The sequence below is a fragment of the Artemia sp. Qi Xiang Cuo genome, chromosome 1 (genome assembly GCF_049724085.1).
Source record: "Artemia sp. Qi Xiang Cuo chromosome 1, ASM4972408v1, whole genome shotgun sequence".
Classification (NCBI taxonomy): Eukaryota; Metazoa; Arthropoda; class Branchiopoda; order Anostraca; family Artemiidae; genus Artemia; species Artemia sp. Qi Xiang Cuo.
The window spans coordinates 76147885-76163322 of record NC_142794.1 but is presented as its reverse complement, the minus strand read 5'-3'; the positions used below and the strand labels follow the sequence as shown (position 1 = coordinate 76163322).

Sequence of the window (15438 nt, the reverse complement as noted above, 5' to 3'; positions counted from 1 at the left end):
AATAATATTTTTAGCTTATTTTATAGTATACTTCTAATACTCACCTTTTGAAACTCAAAATGCTATTTATTGCCCTGAAGAATATTTGTTTTAATTTTTGGCATACGTGTTCCGCACAAGCATATAAATAGATCTGTTTCACCCTTTTCCTGTTTTGTTCTATCATTAGCAACGGTTAGTGGTTAGGCCGCCAAGTCTAGGCTTTCAATGCTTTTTACGTAATTCTGTTGTTTGGCCAAGAAAATAGCGGAATTGTCTGCAAATTAGCGATAGATATTTAGGACATTTGAATTCTAGGTAAGAGCGAACCAAGTTATACCCCCCAACAATAGTAATTGCTATTTATGACATTGCTGAAAAGGGGGGAGGGGGGTTGTTTTTTTCTCCATCAAATTAAAACGGTTTCATGCAGACAATTGCAATAATTAACTAACCTAACCGGGAATTCAGCTAAGAAAAAGATAGCTTTTTGCGCCACGGCGCAGGCCAGGAAGCGCCGGTTGGCCCGAGAAGCGGCGCTCCCTGCACTGCGGGAAGCGCTGCGGGAAGCGCATTGATGGCCGGCTCGGAGGGGGAGCATTAAATATTGGAAATTGGGAGGGGAGTTGTTTGAACAAAATCAAACAGTGTCTTCTATGTAAAGCGTTTTAGATTATAAATATCTTATATTAAGTTGGAAATTGGAACTTTCAGAATATAGATAGAGTAGGGAATTAAATGCTACTAAGCGCGTTTTCAAATAATAATCCAAATTTTAACAGTAGGGGTGATTGGAACACTTTGAAAATAAGCTATTTTTCATTTATAGGTTGGACCATTGGTCCCATATTCCTTGTCACCGTCCTCATCAGTTGGAGGAGAGGACGCACCGGTGGACTTCCACAATAATTCACCATTGAGTGATAATTCATTGGAAATACCGTCGTTTAATATTGATGAGTTTTTAAATGATTATATTTTAAATGTAGATAATAGCACAGTTGAGCAGGGGGCCTTACCTTTGCTAAGTTCAAACACACTACAGCTTTTGGACGATTTTAAAAATGAATTAACTGGGAACCCTCCTCCTCCTCCTCCAGCCTCCGATACCCTAACGAATCCACTTCAAACAACTGAAGTGGAGCATTCACATACCCCAAATATTGAACAAAGTGGGGGAGGGGAGGGGGTGTTGATAATAGACAAGAGGGGGAGGGGGTAATGTTCAATTTACAACATTTCCAGACTTTCAGCTGTCAAATTCGATATTAAATGCAATAGCTGTCTACACTGTGACTTTTGGGGATCCATTTAATTCACTTATGGGGGAAATTTTGCGTTTGACCCCGTAGAAATTGTGCATGAATATGTAGATAAAATTCGTGCACTGCTGGAGAACCAAATTCAATTGTGGGGAGAGTGGAGGGATTCAATTAAGGTTTCAATTGTTTTAAAGGTGTTCTATTTAAATGAGGGGAAAAGCCAAGTTTACCACCATTATATACATTCCGAGATGCGTTTGATCTATCCAAATTTAGAGAATTTTGTGGGTGCCTTTTGCGAGTGGGTAGGTAAAATTTTTGCGCTTCTCGAGAACTTTAACGAAATTGGGAGCGGCTCTGTAGTTCTTTATGTTGAAAATTTAAGTGTTAATATTTGTAAATTTAAGAGATTTTATTTTAATAGGGGGGGGCAGGGAGGTCAATATTTTTAAAATATAATCCAGATTTAGAAGATTGTAAAGGTGTCCAGAAGATCTGTTTTGAAACAGGTCAAAAATGTTTCAAGCATGCTTTCGTCATATCAGCATTCGAGCCTCTAGCACGTGATGCTAACAAGACGAATTTAGACGATTGGGCTGTACATGGGAAGGACGGGTCCAATTTTCCCATTGTATATTTCTCGTGTTTAAAAGAGAAATACCAAATAGCGCTACGAGTTAATGATATTTTTGAATAGGACCAATGTTAATTTAAATATTGGCGTTACTGTCGCTAAATTTGGAACTGAACCTTAGGTTGGTTCTTCGTCACATTTTAAAGGAGAGCTCTTCCAAGTAAGGGATCCGACAGTTGATTTGGTCAAAAACTGGGTTTGGCTGTTGTACACACCACCATCTAATGACTTTGCCAATTCAATTGGCCATTTTAATCCTATTACAGACATCAGTAGAGTTCTGGGGGAGTGTAAGAAAAGGGGGGAACGTTTCTACTGCCCAACATGCCTGTCACAATTCCGTAGTGATATAAAACTACGGGATCATATGAAGCAAAGTAGACGGCATGGCTATCAGACAGTGGAAACGGTTTCAGGGGATAGGTCCATTTTACGTTTCAAAAATTTTCAAAACCCCCTCCTCCAGTGCAACATAATATCTTTAGACTGTGAAGCTAAGCTGGTGGAGGTGAACGATCCCTGATTTCCAAACCGAATCAAAGAACATCAAGCTATTGCAGTGCCCTATGCCCATGCCCCAAGAGACAGTTCTAACACCATGCGGTTGTTAGAAATAGTAGAAACATTGGATGAGGAGGACGAGTGCATGATCAAGGCACTAACTAAACTAATTGGCACGGCTAATGGCACTATTTCTCGTTTGAGAAATACCCATTATCCAATGGTGTTGTCTGCAGAGGATCGTCTCGCGGTTAAAAATCAAAAAATATGTTGGGTTTGTAAGGGGGAGTTTGTCGAGGGGCATAAGGGGACTAAAGGGAAAAGAGGCGGTGGGAGGGCGAAAGTCAGGGATCATAATCACTTGTGGCAGGAAATATCATCTGGGGGTAGTAATTTTAGAGGGGTTGCGCATCAATTTTGTAACTTAAATGTTAGCCAGCAGTTTTATATCTTTGTTTTTATCCACAGTTCAAATAACGTTTCAAAATTTATTTTAGCAGAACTGACTCGTCTGCCTAGGAAGGGAGGGGGAGTAGATAGTCGATGGGTAAATAGTTTATTTACCTACAACATTATTTCAAAATCGGCCGAGAGGCTTTTGCTTCTCGGGCTGAAACGGCAGGCAGTGGATAATGGGAATAGGTGTTGGAATAAAATCAGGGTTTTAGGTTATTTTAGTTTTTTCCCAAAGCATTGAGTCAATTGATTTAAGTGCAGAAAATCGGCAATTGTTACAGCTTTTCCTTGCTTAAATAGCACTTTCCAGACAGTTAAGTGTATGACCTATTAACCTTCAGAGGTGTATACGCATACGACTATTACTGTTCTGGCACTCGCTTAAGTGATGTGCATCTACCTCCAATTGAAGCTTTTTATAATTCACTCACCAGTAGTGAATGCACAGCCGAGGAGTATGAGTTTGCCAAGAAGGTGTGGGCTAAGGGGAATTGTAAAAATGGGTGGGATTATTGTAGACTCTACTTGGCCAGTGACGTTTCAACTCTGTTGGATATAGTCTGTAAGAAAACAGACCAAATCTATTCAGAGTTCGGGTTAGATATAGGCTACTATTTTTCCACACCACATTTGGTGATGGATTTGATTTTAAAAATTAGTAGGGTTGGAAATAGGCCTAATCACCGACGTAGACTAGCACCTTTTTGTAGAGCGTTCAATGAGGGGAGGGTATGTTTTTCATGGGGATCGCGTCTTGTCAACCGATCCGAGCGGACAAAACACCGGTGCAAAGTCAAATGCAGTGTTCTTGGATATGAACTCACTGTACCCCTCGGCAATGTCTCACTACTCTTTGCCGTGTGGGAACTATCAATGGCTTAAGAATCTTTGTGAGTTCCCAGACATTACCACCGTCGAGGACAATGGGCCACAAGGATGGTTCTTTGAAATTGACGGGCACATTCCGCTGGCGCTTCACGATTCAGTCAGAGATTTTTTTTTTCCTGTATCAATTGGCCCGTGAGCAGGGACTCACTGAGCCCCTACAATCAATCATTGGTCGAGGATATGGGGATGCACTGGACCTCTTCTAAGCAAAAACTGATAGCGTATTAGGACCCTAAGGAGAATGTCGTTGTTCACAATGTGCTTTTGCACTGGATGGTGAGCAATGGTTTCAAGATCACCATAATACATAGGGTCCTGCAGTCCAATCAGCGATCATATTTGAAAATGTTTATCGACACTTTAGTTGATAAACACTCTAAGGCAAACTCCAGAGTAGAGAAGGAAATGTATAAACTGATTCTAAATTCAGCGTTTGGCAAAATGTGTGAAAGCGTACGTAATAGATCTCTCTGCGACGTTGTGACTGATCCTCTAGAGTGTGCACGAATTATTGCCGATCCCAATTTTACATTGTTCACGAGCATAGAGGCTAGCATGGTTCTTCTACACAGGCGAAAGCGAAATCTGGTACTGAGCAAGAATATAGCAGGCGGCAGTTCAGTACTAGAAATTTCCAATAAGCTTATATTGTCGTTCTTTTACAATGTGTGCAAGGTGCAATGGCCACGGGAGGGGGAGGTTCAAGTTTACTATGGGGATACAGATTCTCTGCTGTTAAAGGTAAATGGGACCGAAGATTTATTGGGTGATTTAGAAAAGGGGGAACACATCAGCTCGCGCATGGATTTCACCAACTGGAATCCGTCCCTCTACCCCGAATTGGTGAAACGTCAAGCCCCCAACCAACTATTAATGTTAAAATCAGAGACGGGGAGTGATTTGATATCCAGGGGGGTGTTTCCGGGCCCCAAAGTTTATTGCGTTCAAATATATATCGGGGATGAAAAGCAGTCGTGTAAAGGGGTGCCTACACATTTTGTAAAGAGCAATTTCAACATGAGCGTGTACAGAGACTGTGTAGAAAGTATCCTAGTGCCGAGAGCATAAGTGCTTGCAATTCGCTCTCTACAGTATAGAAATTATACTGTGAGAGTGGGAAAAAATGCAATGTCATGTATATCTGACAAGGTCTATGTGCTCGAGAATGGTGTGAGTGTCCTGCCTCATGGCCACTACCGTATTTCAGACCGAGTTGAATGCATAGACTATCGCAATCAACTTGGTCTGGATAAATTAACCTAACCAACTAATCTAACCCGAGCACTAACCACCACCACCAACCCGTTCATAAATTAACTAACCCAACCAACCCGTTCATAAATTAACCACCACCACTAACCCAACCTAGTCCAACCTAACCTGTAGCAGCAGCAGTGACGACAACTATTGTACAGTTTTTTCCACCGCGGTTCCCGGGGGGCCCTTCCCGCGGCCGGCGCCCGGGGGGGGGTCCCGCCCACGGCCGGCGCCCGGGGGGGGGGTCCCGCCCACGGCCGCCCAGGGAGGTGGGGGGTCCCATCCGCGGCCGGCCTTCGGCCCCGCGGCCCTGGGGGGGACCCAACTTTTAAATTCATAATGTTCAACTGTGCTATCCAGAATTTTCAAGTGTTTTCTGTTGTTTTCAAGTGCTCTTGTTGTTATTGTTGTACAGAAAAGTGTGTGTGTTTGCTACTCAGTGTATATAAAGTGTTTAAGTTGACAATCGAAGTGCAATGTTCTTGCTGTTGATGGACAAAAAGTGTTTTTTTATGTTGTACATAAAGTGCCATTTTTATCGTTGTTCATGTCAGGAACAAATAGAGTTTTCATGTTGAACAAAATAAAGGCTGCCATGAAATTTTTTCAACTGCTCTTGTTGAACATAAAGTGTTATTTTTATCGTTGTTGTTCATGTGTAACAAATCGGCGTTTTCATGTTGCCGAAATAAATGCTGCCATGAAATATTGTTTTTTTTTGTTGTTGTTAATGCACTAGATAGATATATTGGTTAATTATTACTGCTACTACTTATTCATTTGGAACTCATTGATTTAAAGTCAGTTACAGTCCGATTGTTGTCAGCAACAGCAGCAGCATGCGTCGATTTAAAACACCCTTCAGATCGTTTCTGTGTGGGCCGTCAATGTCGGGGAAGACAACACTTTTAGCTAAAATAATTCAAAATTGTCAGAAAATGTTTTTGGAAAAACCGAAAAAAATCTACTATTGCTATAGTATTTGGCAGGAGTCCTATGATCAAATAAAAGCTATTGCCACAACCATACCAATACAAACCATACGGGGGCTTGATGTTTTCAATAGTATTGAATCGAACTCGTGGCTGATTATTGATGATTTGGATGAATCCATTGAACAGTTCTCACAGGAAATGCTACAACTGTTCACTGTTCGCTCTCACCATGAACACATTTCCATAACCCTAGTTCTAAACAATCTGCTTCATCAGAGCAAATGTGTGCAGACCCTTGCTTTGAATTACACTATTTATATTATCTATCGAGTTGTTCGTAATTCTAGCTCGGTCATAACTCTCAATAAACAGATGTACCCCGGCACTCCAAAATGTCTGTTGTCAGCGTACACTCAGGCGACTAACAAGCTCTACGGTTACATTTTTCTGGAGCTTAATCAGAGCACGCCCGAGGATCTACGTGTAGTCACCGATATTTTCAACAATGAAATTACAGTGTATCTTCCAGTGAACAGTAGAAAAGGCTATTAGTTGGCGTTATGACACTGAAGAAGCTACATGAAAAACGGCATTTATTTTCCGTTTTAAGCACTTCAAAACCCTTGCTTAGGAAGACCATACTCAAACATGGTGTTGAAAATGATTTCATTAATATAATATCTGAACTTTGTTTAAATTTAACTGAGGGCAATGTTCAACTGCCAGAAGGTGTTAGACAACAGACAAAGCAACATCGTTCCACTGTACTCGCCTTGGCTTGTAAAAACAAGGTAAAAAATTTTAAAAGAAAACGTCTCCTTCAAGCGGGCGGTAGCTTTTTCACACTTTTACTGCCAATAATTGCAGGACTTGTAAACAGTTTTCTCTAGGGAGAGAATGGCAAAACCCTATAAATTGACACCGTTTGAACTTGTCCTCTCGCCCGTCGAACATTTTAAAGACAATCTAAGCAAATACATTAATGATGAGAATATTCCCGATGACAAAAACTGCTTTTACTTCAAGATGCATTGTGACATGTGGACAAACCTAAACCTTATCGTGAGAGACCCACCGCTGTCGCCAATGTCGCCGATCCCTCTAAACAGGAAACATCTCAAGATTCTGCGCAATCAAGGGAGAAGGAATTGAATTCAATTGTATTGAAAATCGGAAACCTATTGCCACTCACCTATCGAGAACAGGGTAAAAGAGTATTATCATATCTCATGTTGAAAAGTGGTGGTAATGATGATCAAGTTCAAGTTGATAGCACAGGGAAACGAATTATAATTCAGGGAAAAAGTTATTATCTAGTTGATTTAATTTGTGATATGGTGACGAATCGTAAAGGACTTTTATCATTTGACAATAATCTATACACCTTTCTAAGTGTATCAAACTTCCCCAAAAGTATTATTGGCAATAGGCAAATTCTTAATAAAGTAAGAGAATATAGTCCTCCAACAACGCCAACACCAACACCATTTAAAAAAGAAAAAGATTTAATGTTTGAAAATACTATCAGTAGCAGCAGCAGCACCACTGATTTTACAACACCTGTGGCTATTAGTCAAAAGCGAAGACGAATTGATTCATCCTCCAGTGTGCAAAAGGGGAGTGGACATTACACTACGTATTTACGTTCAAAATGGATGAAGTTCCGAAAAGTGTCTATGAAAATATTGGTGAAGCGGGAAGTTTAAGTTCTCCCAAAACCCTTTCTAAAGTTGTCTCCGGCACCACATTAAAAAAGCAAAAGAGTATCTAGAGAATGAACCGAGCTACACACTGCACCGGAATCAAAGACTTCGCGGCAAACAATATCGACAAACTAAAGCCTTTTCCCTCTGCATATAATGCAAACGGATCTTTTAACTTTAGACGCAATTCAACGGCGTCACAATACACCCTATAAATATATTCTGGTGGCAATCAGTGTCTTTAGTCACTATGCCTATGCCACTCCATTACGGTCAAAGATAGGTGTTGAAGTTGCTCGGGCCATTGAAAGTATTCTTGAACAGGATTCGTATAGAAAAATTCAATCGGATCTTGGCAGTGAATTTGTCAATCCCCATGGGCAAAAGGTTCTATTGAAATATAATATAACACTTTATCATAGTCACAGTCCGATAAAGGCTGCAGTCGATTAATTATTAAAAGTAATGATTCGACTATTAATTTCGAAATATTGCATCGTTAAGAACAAACCGACTTATATCCATGATATCTATATAATCATGCATATTTACAATAAGTAATTTCTTCGGTCTCCGTAAAGCGCCCGCCCCAAGGAAGTTCGCTGTAGTGATAAAATATTTGATGCTTGTGTAAAGCAATATTCCAATGGTGGAAAAGAAAAAAAAATATGAAGAAGAAATTCAATGTTGGTGATACTGTTCGAATTAATAAAACCACCAATATTTTTGAAAAGAGGAATTATCTATGGAGCACCGAACTTTTTAAAGTGTCCAAAATTCCTAGACGCTGAACCCACGACATATTGACTGCAAGACCATAAAAATGATGAAATTCTCGGCGGTTTCTATGAATATGAACTTCAAAAAGTTAGAAACACTAGTGAAATTTATCAAATTGAAAAGATATTAAAGAGTCTTACTCGTAGGGGCAAGAGACAGTTGCTTGTTCGCTGGCTAGGATACAACTCAGATTTTGATTCTTGGGTTGGTGTTGAAAACATTGGCAATGCCAAGGGATTTTTACGTGACTTTCAGGTCCAATGTTTCCTATCCTCTCTACAATGATTTGAATAGAACAATTGCTTTTTGGACGAAACTGTCCCCCACCATCAAATTCGACCACAATGGAAAGTATGAAGTGGCTCTTGCCGACTTTATTCTCAAAAATACCTACGACATCCTGAGAAAGGATCGTAAATATGAAATAAAAATTAGACCCTATGATTGGCCGCCACCACCCTCAAGTGATCAAGAACAAATTCAAAAAATCAATTGAATGAATTATCCATATATTGAATTACCCTACGAGGAACTCACCTGTATGAATGATTTATGTCGTTCTATTAATAAAAGAATTTCCACTCGTAAAAAAAGGAACTTTTCATTTCAACTATTCAAAGGAGAGGGGCAAGATCTACATTAGTTCACCTATTGCCAGCGAAAACGTTGTTCTCAATGATAATCTAAAGGATGTTCTTGGCTTTAAGCTCAATATAGTCAATGGTAAAAGTGCCGGAAACACTAATTTCGTTTTTGCTGACTACCCGCCTGCCTTCTCCACAGACACTTGTATATTTCTCAACGCTTCATTTGTGGAAACATCTCGGGTTGGTAATTCAAATGTTCCCCTCCTACGAGTTCTTGAACGAAAAACCAATCGAGAACATATTCACCACTACAATATAAAGCATCTTCAGTATATTCCCGTAAACACTTCCTATTTGGAACTCTGTCAGTTAAAACTAAGAACTGAATTGGGTGATCCCAAAGCAATTTCAAAATGTTTGGCTGTGATTACATGCCATTTTAGTCCCATCATTCAAATACAATACGATGTATAATAAAACAGTTGTATTCGCTTGTCCTGATATTGACCGTTTTGTTAGTACTCTAGGACAAAGACAACAGGGCAATGAAAAGGATTATTACATGGGTCGCTAGTCAATGTCTAGCTACGGTCTTGGCAGTTGTTTTTATAAGCTGTTTCGCTCTTCACTACCAATGGCTAGAAAATATCTTGTACCGGCTGCGACAGATTTTGCATCCTCTACACTATACGATTCGAGCTCTGGCAAGGATTATAAAAAAATTGCTTCGGAAAATCTTAGGTCCAGTGCGCAAACCCTTGGCGAGAAATTAAAACAAAATGGTAAAGGCTGAAAAAGGTCGAGAAACAATGCATCACTCATCAGTCTCCACTCAGGTCGGAAATGAAAGACATCATCCCTCTTGTCAAAGAAAAGAAGGAAAAAGCCGACACGTACTGTAAACAGAAGAAGAAGTCCCAGGAAGAAAATTGTTAGATCGAAACTGGATTTCTTCTCCTAAGATGTCCTACCTACCGCATTAGGATTCTCAACCTTCAATCACCGCCTCATTGAATCTATTCAATGCTGAAAATGTTGATGTGAGTGTCAAGCATGGATACTATGAACAGTTTTATCCACACCAACCCCTCTCTGATAATATCCACTTTCAAATTTATTCCAATGAAGACTACTTTATGGACATGTCTTCAACATTTATAGATTTACAAATGAAAGTCTGGAAATCCGATAATACAATGCCAATTCGGGCCGATGGAATATCCTATGAAAATTTTATATTACATAATCTATTTCGTCAAATTAGTGTCTACATCACTGGTGAGCACACTGGCACACTGGTGAGCACAAGCAACAATCTCTCAAATTATACAAGCTATATGCAATTCATGTTGATGACACCCATGTCATACAAGGAATTGAGAGGCACCCCCAATTGATATGAATATATTACTAATACTGATATTACAGATGCACTTAAAAATGCTACAACTAGTGAATTACATCTAGTTGGAAAAATATATCATGAAATATTTAATATACCCCAGTGGCGGCCACCCAATGTTAAAGTGGATATAAAACTGACGCTTGCACCCTCCAATTTCATATTGAGAAAAGAACTTGCTGCCAATCCTGATGTAAGTCTCTCCCTCACCTCGGCAATACTTCATGTACGCAAACAATAGGTCATGATTTCTGTTGCTTTGGCATTGGAAAAACTGAGAGCCATTGGAAATAATATTAAACTACTTGCTCCTCATACAATCACCAATCAACGTCATATTGCTATGGGCTCACGCACCTTCACCGATTCATCCTTTATCAATGGCGAAATTCCATCAAAACTTGCTTTGGCATTTGTGAAAAGCGCCAGTTCAATAGGATCGTTGATTGGATGCCCATACAAATTCGAGATGTTTGGACTTTCATCTCTTGTGTGCAAAGTAAACCGTATCCCACTCTACAATATATCTTTTGATAAATCCTATAAAACATTGTATGAGTTGACCATGCAAACCCTAGATCATGATTCTCAACTATTTGAAAATGGTATAACCGAAGATATGTTTGCTAAAACACATGGTATCATTGTTCTGGATTTGTCTGGCACACAGGATATGATTATAGTACGTACGGGGAGTGTGCGTTTAGAGTGTACATTTGCCGACCCATTGGCTGAGAGTATTGCACTAATTTAACTAAATAAATATGAAACCTATTGGGAAATCATTCCCGAAGGCAGTGTTCTACTAGACTTCGCGCCGTAAACTCCAGTCAAATAAGCAATGTATTTAATATGGACCTCTACATGTCCCAGTACAAATCCTATTGTCTGCCCTCGGACTTTCTAAGAAAAATTCAAAGAGTCAACAATACCTCAATTATTGTTAATAGCAGTCCGTTGAATGTGTTGCCTGGTCATTGGTTGTGCATCTTTCAAACAATAAAGACGATTGAATTTGTTGATCCTCTTGCTCTACCCTATACATTCTACACACCCCACATCAGCAACTATATTGAGAGCAGTGACAAAACTATTATTCAAAATCGGAAGAGGGTGCAGGATCTAACAACTAAAAGCTGTGGCTTCCATGCACTACTATATTTTGTGTTCCGATGTCGCGGCTATACTTACAAGCAATTTCTCCACATTTTTTGTTGACAATCCACGTCTGAATGACTTTCTAGTGGAAAATATCCTCTCAGACCTATACAGTATTGATTTCAGTGCCCTAAGAGTAAAGTGCTTAAAAAATATTTGTGAATTTGTTTATTAATAAAATGCATATATATACAACAATGTCTTTAAATCTTCACTTTAGATTTCTTCTTCTTCTTCTTCGGTGTTTAGGTAACTGCCGTGAACCACTAGTGTTGGTAAATCATTTGGATTCACTGTATATTGATCTTGGTTGACTGCAAAGTCAGGGTCACATTTTCTACAGTACAATGTAACTTCACTCTCTTCATATCTCTTTGTATAATCAATGATACAATTTGCTTTCATATTTTGAAATTCACGAGTTTCAATCCGTCTATTTGAAGCAATATCACATACAGTGTTTTGAATGGTGAATCACATTCAGTAACTGCCAAATAAAAATCACTAGGTTTATCATCATAGTAGGCAGTTTCATCACAACGATGTCGTAGAAACTAAATTGTTTTGTTAGCCCAATAGTTGAATAGTAGACCAGACTCCTCTTTCCAGAATAATTTAAATCCTCGACGATACCAATCTCGTAGAAATAAACTAAAATCACGTTTAGGATTCTTTCCAATTATTGCGGGGTAAGTATTCTCCCACTGATCACATTTATCATAGTGATAATTGGAGCACAGGGGCCCTCTAGGGTGAGAGTCACACACCTCTTCAAGACATGAATTACATTCTTTAATTTGTACTGCATAGCCTCTATGTAATTTACAAGGATTACATTATTTACACTTTTCACTATAATCATCAATAATTGTACAAGTCTCACATTGAGTCCAACTGCCAAGAGTGTACATGCAAAATGAACATATGTAGAACATTTTTTATTTTGGTTTCCAATCTCAACTCTCTCACAGTTAAAAAGAAACTGATCGTCCTCGCTTCATAAATTCAGTGAGGGGAATGGGGAGAGGAGTAGCTCTTTGACGTTACCTCTTTCGAATGGCGGGGGAGTCATCTACATTGAATCCATTGGCAATGTTTTCAAAAGTATATAACGATATGATTCTGCTTTGTCCCAATTAATATATCAATAAATTGACTATAAGCACTTGAGTCACATTTTAAAAGTTTCATACAATAGTCCAATGGGGGAGAATCACTCCTCATTATATTGTCAAGTGTTCCCTGACGAGAGAATATCCTGTGTTTAAGAGATAACTCGAGAAAATCGTCATCCAAAATCAAATGTTTTTCCATAAACACTAGATTTGATCTTTCTCTCTCTCAAATTTATTCATTTTTCAATCCTTTCACTCTGACTGGTGACTCTAGACTGACCCTGATTCGTTAGCCCTAACCTAACCTAACCAGAAAGGGAACATTTTCGATTTCGAAACAATTTTATTGAATAATTACAACAACAACAATAATACTAAGCATGTACAATTAGCGATAGAGTTTATTGTCTTCAAAATGTTTCACTAATGCACTTAAAGCACTTTGAAGTCTATTCACATGTGCTACATCAACTTTAGAGGCGAAACGTAATTGATCCTCGATTTTAAATTTGCTCAAGGATATCATATATCTTGCATATACTACATCCCATTCCAGAAAAAGCCATGATCTCTGCTTGATTTTCACTAGATCGTTAGGTAATCTTTCATTATTACCATCAACTCCACTATCAACTTCTAAGAGTCTGAAAATTACACTTGCCATCACAAATATATATCCAAATAAATAAATTCAAAACTGTTCTTCTCATTCCTTTGAATTATGTTCACAAGAAAAAAGAAAATTAGCAACAGACATTTCCTTATATTCTCTACCATCCTCCGCCATTAACATGTGACTAGGTATCTAATTAGCTGAGAAGGGATATGTATCCGACCCTCTGATTGGCTGAGAAGAATCATAACATTCGTCCCGAGCATGCACTTGGTCGAAACAACAACAACGACAAGATCTTGAAAGAAGAGGTCGCTGAATCCGGTCCCCCCGTTAGACTCAATAATCCAGAAAACATCAATCAAAGTGAGAAAGTTCCTGTTTTTTCATTCTCACTGACAAAACCATAAAACAGACATAAATTAATGTTGACATCCAAGAAAAACATAAAATAAATTGACCGACACACATAATCGTCCAAGAAACAACCATAAATGTGAGAAAAGTCCTGTTTTTTCAAGTGAGAAAAATTCTGTTTTTTCATTCTCACTGACAAAAACCATAAACCACGTGGTCATGTCACGAGTAGCGTCCCCCTTTCTACTATTGTTTTGTGTTATTTTTTACCCCATTTTATATGAAATTGATGTATGTAGCGTTGATTTTAGGCAGTGTACTGTAACAATTATAATTGGAGCAAAAAAATATAATAATAATAATATGCAATGATAAGAATACTATTGTTTTTAAGAGCTTTCAAGCCATACGCCAAAAATTGATACATTTAGCACTAAGATTGGTAGTAAAACAACACATAAAAACAATGAATATATTTGAACTTACTACAGAAAACCGAATTATTAAACTATTCCCAGAATTAACCGAAGAATGAATGTAGTATTTTTATGACATTATCAGGTGCTGCTATATAGCAAGGAAAAGTTAATTTTAAAACATATGGAAGCTGATCATCTCATGTGCATTATTATACAAAAGTGTGTAACTACGTGCATGGCTGAGTGGCACACTTTAGTGGTTTAATTAATCAATCTTACAATAGATATTGACGCATTATAAATATATCTCATTTTATAGGTCTTTCTGTTTTCTTTTCTTTGATAAAAAAAAACAAACATAACTAGTAGGTGAATTAGGTGGTTGAACGAGCCAGGGTTGTCATCTGTAGCACGAAAGTGTTATTTTAGCTTTATTTTATTGTATGAAGCACTGTAGCACGTCCTCAGGGTTGCTAAAATATTACGTAAGTGCTATTTTAGCACTATTACAGTCGACATTTTTTAACTATAGCACCGGAAATTGCCATGTAGCACGCAAATTTTGGTAATTGCAGCACTTTAGGAACTAATCGGGGTGGCAACCCTGATTGCTCGTGGCCGAGTTATAAACTAGGTAAATTTTTCACAGCATTCGCTGGGGTTTGACCTAAAGGGCAAAAGTTTTTATGTTTTCCCTATATATTTCTTATTATTTATCCGTTTTAGAGGGTTTTGTCGAAGAGGGTTTTGAGGATTTACAGTTTCGGTGCACTTTTTATTTATGAATGAAGTATTAATACCTTTCACACATTAAATAGTTATAGTTTGACTATTGTCAGAAAATAATATTTTCATGTTGCTAAGACAACATCTATATAGACAGAATAGGTGGAGAACAGTAATGCGGAAAATATTTTATTTATTGCACGATATTCTGTTATTTCCTCCATTTCCAAATCGCAAGTTTTTTTCTAAACATTTATAAGCATACTCTTTCTCTCTCTTTTTTCTCTCTCCCTCTCTTTCTTTCCGGCCACATAATTTGCTATGGACAGCTGAGCAACTGCACCCCCCCCCCGCTTCAATCTTCCCCCCTTCCCAGCTGAAATTTAATTTCTTCAAATATCCTGTAAAAATTCGGAAAGCATAATCTTGTCAAAGCATAATTTAAGCATATAAAGAAAAGGTTCAGTTGAATGCCGACAGGAAGAACCAAGCAGGGTGTCTCCTTATTTTACCCCAAAAGAACCACATTTTGATTGCAGAAAAAGGAAGAAAAGGCGCAAGAACACCCTTTTCAGGTTTTTGTCCCTTCTTTTTATCAAAAATTCTCTGGTTCCAACCTGTGTGCCTTTATCTAAAACTGAAAATAACATTAATACACGATGAATC

At 38.4% G+C, this 15438-nt stretch overlaps 1 protein-coding gene across 1 annotated transcript in view; it reads left to right on the top strand.

Annotated features, from left to right (window-relative positions):
- Positions 1–15438, top strand: part of AdamTS-A (ADAM metallopeptidase with thrombospondin type 1 motif A) — a 646314-nt gene that overhangs the window by 427081 nt on the left and 203795 nt on the right. The window lies entirely within an intron of this gene.